The sequence below is a fragment of the Triticum aestivum genome, chromosome 1A, assembly GCF_018294505.1.
Source record: "Triticum aestivum cultivar Chinese Spring chromosome 1A, IWGSC CS RefSeq v2.1, whole genome shotgun sequence".
NCBI classification, from domain to species: domain Eukaryota; kingdom Viridiplantae; phylum Streptophyta; class Magnoliopsida; order Poales; family Poaceae; genus Triticum; species Triticum aestivum.
This window is the reverse complement of record NC_057794.1, coordinates 229,244,969-229,252,165: the sequence shown is the minus strand read 5'-3', so window position 1 is coordinate 229,252,165 and position 7,197 is coordinate 229,244,969.

Sequence of the window (7,197 nt, the reverse complement as noted above, 5' to 3'; positions counted from 1 at the left end):
TAATCCCGGCGCTGGCCCTCCACCCTCTCGATTCCGCCGATGAGCTGATGATGGGCTTGATACGCTCCTTGAGCGTCGCGAGGTCTGCATCCTCCGGCAAGCTCTCTAGCACGGCGTCGAAGTCGAGGTTGGGGTTCCAGTGCGCCACCTTGGTGAGAACCTTGGTCATGGCACCCCGGCAAAGCCTCCGGGACTCATCGGCCAGGGAGGCCGCCCGGTTGGAGTGGAGCTGCTCCAGGGCCCCGATGACGCCCTCGAAGAAGATGGTCAGCTTGGCGTTGGGACTCGCATTGTGCTCCGGGGTATACCTCACATTTAACATCCCCATGGTAGCCAGTTGCGTGGTAATCCTGCCGGCAACGCCTTCGAGACGCCCGATCCAGCGGTTCTCGCCTTCCACAAAATCCTTGTGGTTGGCAGCTTCAATCTTCCGCGGCTGCTTCTCGGTCTCCAGATCCTTGGACAGGGCCTCCTCCTGGGCCTTGCTCTCCGACAGCATCCCCTCGAGACCCTCCAGCTTCAGCTTGAGGTCTTTGATGGAGTTGTTGGCTTCGGAGAGCTGCCCGGCCTTGTCAAGAACTGCGCCCTGAGCCTCAACCAGGGCACCATTCAGCGTGTCCTTCTCCTTGGACAGCTTCAGGACCTGATCCTTCAGCTCGTCCCGCTCCACCTCCAGCTCCTTCACCTTGTCGGCGTGAACCAGAGCCTGGGCATCGAGCGCCTCCTTGTGCCTCTGCTCCAGCTCCTGGGTCCGCTGCACGACAAGCTTTTCCACCTCCTCGTCCTTGCCGCGGAGTGTTGCGGCCAGCTTCTCCTCACACGCGGCAAGATCCTCCTCCTGGGAGTTCAGTGCGGCTTGATGCTGGGCCCGATCGGCCTCGGCTGCGGCGGCCAGGTTCTTCGCCGTCTCCTGGGCCTTCTCGATGTCGGCCCGCTCCATGGTGAGCTCCACCTCGCGCCTGGCCAGCTCGCCATGAGCGGCCTTCGGCTCCTCACAGGCTTGGCGATACCAAGTCTGTGCCTCGGCGACGCGTCCCTTGAGGTATGCCTCCGCCTTGTCCACCGCTGCCATCCTGGACTTGGCCTTGTCCAGGCGGGTGTGGTTGAGCGCCTGGAGCTTCTGAAAGCTGGTGCCCATGGCCTGGAGAAACCGCTCCTCCCGAGAACCGTCACCGCCGGTGCTTGGCTCGTCGACGACCTCGAGCCCGGCAGCGGCGAGCACCTCCTTGTTGAACACCTCTCCCTCGATGGGCACCCTGGAGCTCGACGCCCCTGGAAGGTGGACGAAAAGGTTATCTCTCACCCTCAGGTACCTGCCGGAGCCAGAGGCAGCGGAGGAGGAAGGCTGGTCATAAGCCACCTCCTCCTCGGCAGCGGGCTTGCCGGCCTCCCCAGCAGGCCCCTTGTCGGCCTCCTCGGTAGTAGCCTTGCCGGGCTCCCCGGTAGGCCCCTTGGTGGCATCCTCAGCCACGCTCTTGGCGGCCTCCTCGGCGACGATCTTCTTGGCCTCCACCTTGGCGGCCTTGGTGATGTCCTCGATGACGGTGTCTATGTCCTCCTTGTCCGCCAATGGAGGATCTGGACATCGAGAAGGGGATGAAGCAAAGCCAAGATAAAGATTCAGAAAGAAGAACAAAAGGGCAGGGATGAGAGGCAAATAATGTACCCGTGTCAGGCTGGGAAGAAGTAGCCCCTTCCTCACCAACGGTTGGTGCCAATGTGGAGCCGCCAGCGCCCAAGTTCTCCTCCTCCTCCATGTGCATGGGCTCGGTGCTTGGCGCCCTTGCCGGGGATGCCCCTCGGGGCGGCGTGGTTGACGGAGGCTGCGTGTTGGGGGTGGCCCTTAGTGGATCCCCCTGTTGCTGTCCTCCTCCTGCGATCACGACAAGGTCAGCACCAAGGATCGTACCCCCGACACACGTTGACGAGGGGCGGGTGATGAGCTTACGTTGGGGGCTATGCTGGGGGCTGTTGTCCGGGCTGCTCACCACTACCAGTGGCACCTTAGAGGTGCCCGCCGGGGGCTGCCCTCCCGCCGAAGACCTGGCCCTCTTCACCCTCTGGGACAGTGTCTCCGTATCCCTACCAAGATGAAGCCAAGTCAAGATAAGAGAGACGGCCTAGAGGGAAGGAGATGACAAGAGTTGAAGCACTTACTCGTCTTCCGTTTCTTCTTCCGCTGCCTTACTCTTCCTCCTCGGGCTAAGAGACCCGAGGTCAAAGAAGACCTCTGTGTCGTCACCTGCCGGAGGAGGGGAAGCAAGTGGAGTTGGGGAACGCTTAGGCGAAGAAGAAGTAGATGCTTTCTTCTTCGCCATCGCGGCCTTCACCAACTTCTTCGCCGCCGCAGCCCTTGTTTGGCGCGCAGACGTCTCCTGGGCTTGCCGGGATGGCATGGCCCTGCCGGGCCGAACCGGCTCACCAGAGCTGGCCCGTCGCAGGACTCGCCCTTTCCCCGCGGCTGGGGGCTCGACAGCTTCAGCCTCCTCCTCGGATGGCTCAATCGTCGTTGTCGTCTCCAATAAGAGGAGCCCCGGTGCCGGTGCTGCTGGCCTCCCCAGCAGACTCCGCCCACTGGGTGAGCTCCTTCTCTTCTGCGTCCGCCGCAGCTTTGTCCTCCACGCCGTCGGCGCTGCCGGCCTTCCTGGCGAGCTCCGCCTTCGCCGCCCTGGCGGCGATGTAGTCCAGCTCCGCCTGGGTGGTATCCTGGATGAGCCGCGGCTCCTCGAGGATGTACTTCTCCTCCAGGGTGCCAAAAAACTCCTGCACTTGATCCTCTGGCGGCTCAGCCCAATTTGGGGCGAGGCCGTGAGCGTTGAACTCTAGCATCATGGCAATGATGTCGCTTCAGCGCGAGTATTGTTCAGTGGGACCACCCCCGCCGGCAACCCAAACAAGGGCCCCTTGGCGACCTTGCCGGCCTTCGTAGCCTTGCCGTCGCGGTCCACATCAAGCTGGAAGAGCCGCTGGCAGAAGTGAGTGTGCACCAACACGGTGAAGTTGTGGTCGAGGCCGGGGCGGAGTCGCATGATGTCCGCCGCGTTCGTGAAGAGCTAGGTCGGCCTCCCCTTATTATGCAGCGGAGCGATTCGGCGGCGGATGAAATCTGCCCCGATCATCTCAAGGGTGAGCCCGGCCTCGGTGAGGCGAAGAATCCGGGTGGTGGAGACCGTGAGCTTCGCGTCGTCAGCATCGACACTGCTCCAATCATTTTCGCGAACCGGCGGTGCCTGGCGAACCTGGCAGAACTCTTGTGGATCCTCCTCTTCAATCCAGCACCACCAGCCCCGCCACTCCTCCCGCCTCTCCTTCTGAGCACCCTCCGGGTATGTCCCCTTGGACCTCGGGATCCAGGTGACACAACTAGAGATGGCGCCTCCCTGTTGGATCTGAGGGAAGAAGTAGTGGCGAAAGAGCGCCGTGTTGGGATGCACTCCGGCGAAGTCCTCGCAGAGATGGGCAAAGAGAGCCATGCACGCCACGGGATTTGGGGTAAAATCCAGGAGGTGGAAGCCTAAGGTATGCATGATGTTAATGAAGAAATCGGAGAAGGGGGGCCGAGGCCGAAGGAGAAGTAATCGATGAAGAACGGATACCGATTCGGGCGGCTTTGCTACAGTAGGTGGGGATGACGCGTGTGGAGGGATGCCCCGTCGTCTCTCCCCCCATCTTGACCCCCCACAGCAGCCTGAAGTTGTCCCGAAGGTGGGCTACGTCGACCGTCGAGGGAAAGTAGGCGAGCTCCATCCGCCGCGCCGCCAACTCATTCTCCAGTGGCTCTGCCCCTCCGGCGTTCTTGGCCGCTCCCTTGCCCTTGCCAGTCTTGGGTGCCATGGCGGCTACGAGCGGTGGCAGGGAAAGGGAAGCGAAAGTGCAACGGCGGTGAGTAGGGGCTTGAGGAGGAAGAAGGAAGGAACGGTGGCTCTGAGATTGGAGAAGACACAGGGGGTAAATGAGCAGTGTGCCCGTAGCCGTTTCCTTTTTATGGGGAAGGCGCAGGCCGCCTCTTTACCACGATGTGATGCATGTGTGCGGAAACCGCCCCATGCATGACCCCCACGTCACGCACGACCCTCCACGTCGCGCGTTCGACGCGGGTCATGGGGAAGCGCAGCGGAGGAGTTACTGTGGTAAAATCCGCCCCACCTGCCCGCGCACCATTCTGGGCCTAGCCCAACAACGCGGCGCACTTATGTGTGGCCCAGGCCCGGGGGCTCCTATCGGTGTACAAAAGTAGGGGCTCTCCTTTTAACCCCTTTACTTGTGCACGGGAATTCAGAGTCGCGTGCCACAGCCACACTTAGCAAGGCAGCGGGGGGGAAGCCAGAGGGAAGCAAAAACACGAGGCAACCAAGGCAACATCAAGACCAGAAGCGTAGGAAAGCAAGAGGGCGAGGTGGAGTCCCTCGGCAAAATCCTTGCCGAGGAAGCCTCCGCAGCCCCGGCAAGAGCCTTGTCGGGGCAACTTGCCCGATGCCAGCGGAGTGAGCCAGCCTTGAGCCCACCGGCTCCAACCTAACCAACTGCATTGGAACCAAGCCTCGGGAGGCGCCTCTATGGTGGCATGCAAATCTTCGTCAAGATCATTAACATATGAGGTCAGATGAGGACCAGAAGACGGCGACCCTCGGCGGGATCCTAGCCGAGGAAATCCACAAGACCCCGGCAAGCGTCTTGCCGGGGACGACTGTGATACCATGGCAAGACCCTTGCCAGGCCCCCGGCAAGGCCCTTGCCGAGGACGCCAGTAAGGCCACTGCCAGGCCCGCACCAGCCAAGACTCCACCGCCATTCGCATGCAGCTGCCAGCCCAACCAGCTAGGCAGGCACCTGCGTGGCAACATGCAGCTTCCAGGCCAAATCAGCAAGCACTTGCGTGGCGGCATGCAGATCTTCATGAAGGCCCTACCACCGCGCCACCTCTGCTTCTTGCCTGCCTACATGGCGCTGCATGTATCGCTGGCCTGGGCGGGTGTCGAAGCGAGGCGGAGTGGCGACAGACGTGACGGGCCTTGTTCCCATCCCCGATAAAGCTAATGGACACCTACGTAGTGCATTTAATGCACTTTGTCCCGTAATGCCGTGCAATAAGCTTGCGCACTGTAGGGCTTTCCACCTCCTGTGTGCCACTATGGCAACCGCTTTTTCCTATAAAAGGAGGCCCGAGGCGACCAGGAGAGGGATTCGGCTTTTTCGAATGGCACAGCCACCGTAGCTAGTTCAAAAAGCTCAAGAACACTCAATAGATCCACCAAAGCAAGACTAGGGTTTTACGCATCCTCGCGGCCCGATCCTGGGTAAATGATCCGTGTGCTAGCTCCTAAACCTGCTCTCCTCACGACCCCGCGCCCGCCAACCGTAGAAGGGATCCCAGTGATCCCATAGGTGTCGTTCTCACCGACACTTTAGCAATGGCTTCATCCTTGGTTTTAGGTTGAAGCTTCTTGTATATGATGCCTGCACATGGAGGCCACACGACATTCTTCTTTGCATACTCTGGTGTGAAAACTGATACTGGAACCATTCCTCTGCCCAATGCCTACGAATCCATTGCACCCCGGATTTGCGTTGTGTGTAGTTTTCATCTAGATCAGACTTGTATTGTTCATAAAGATCTGGAGGCAGATCCAAGGCAGTGTTATCATGGCACTGGAGGCCACCTTTCTTTGCAGATTTTTCTCCTACCATTGGCTTCAAACTGAAAGGCTTCACAGCGGTGTTTGGATTCAGTCGGCTAGTCAGACAAGAGTTGGCTTCAGGCGACTCAATATGATGTTGTAAGAACTCTACAAATGAATGCAGACTATGAGAACCAAGGGACTCTCCCATGAACATATACCAGTGACAGCATTAGAGATGCAAGGGAAGGGGAAGAGGTCATATGCATTCTCAGAAGATTTTGAAGATTAATCAGTTTGAAGACATTGACCTCATAGTGCGAAGACATTCACTTATAGATGTAGGTTGGTTCCAGATTTGTATGAATCCAAAAATAAGCACAAGTGAGGAATCAAACTAGATGTGAAGCATTCATAAGTGAATGGTCTTTGCAGATCATGAGATTCAGAATAGACAAGATCCAGATTTCGAAGTGAAAAAAAAAACAGCTTTTGGAGGATGTGAAGATTTCAATGGATCAAATAAATGGTAAAAAGTGAGTTCTTATTTACCGCACGAAGAACTTCTAGATGAGAAGGATGGAGGCTGAGCAGTCCAATCTATCACGCCCTAACTTGGTGGTGGAAGACACCTACGGTGGCGGCAGGGGGGAAGATGTCCTCGGCCAGCGTGAAGACGGCGTCGGAGAAGTCACGACAGTGAAGCACCTCGTCTCCGGTGACGACTGATGTTAGTGGTGGCGCTAGGGTTTGAGTGAGACAGGGAGGGGAGAAGAAATAATGACCATAGGGGTTGAGTATTTATAAGGAAGAGGGGCAGCGCAATGTAATTACTCATGTGCCCCTGGCGGTTCACATCTGAAGGACACGTGGCGAGCATGCAATAGATTTAAAGTCATGCCACGACCCCACATGCGCCTAGTTTGTCGGGTGGTCGTTTCGGCTTCTCTGGTATTTAGGCAAAAAGGATAGAGATAATAAAAGCAGTTTTTAAATGTGTGTCTCTATATCTTCAGCTAACAAGGACACGGTGAAGACAATCGACACGTGTCAATAGAATGCATATGAAGAGACAGACAGCTGAGCATGGAAGGGGTTAGGGTCCGATCACATTCACTTACTGCAGAAAATGGCAACTTGAAGATATAGCTATAAGTGAATGTTGTAGAGGATAGAACACACACACACGCGCGCACACACACACACACACACACACACACACATATATATATATATATGTATATATGTATATATGTATATATTAGTGAAGACCAAATCGAACGTTGCGAAGATAAAACATGAAGACAAGGCAATGTTGAAGACAAACCAACTTCGAAGATAAACATGACGCCAAACAAAAATCTTCAAGAAAGGTTGGTGGTGGCGTTACCCACCGTATAGGAAGTATTAGACCCAGACATGGTGCACAATTATCGTGGTGCTCCGAAGTTAAACTCCGCATTAATGTATTCACACTTAGAGGGTATGTCTTCATGAATCGAAGGCATATGTTACTTTGTGTGTTGTGCACCTAAGTCATCAATATGCATAAGCATTAGGTGTCCATTCACAGGGCGTT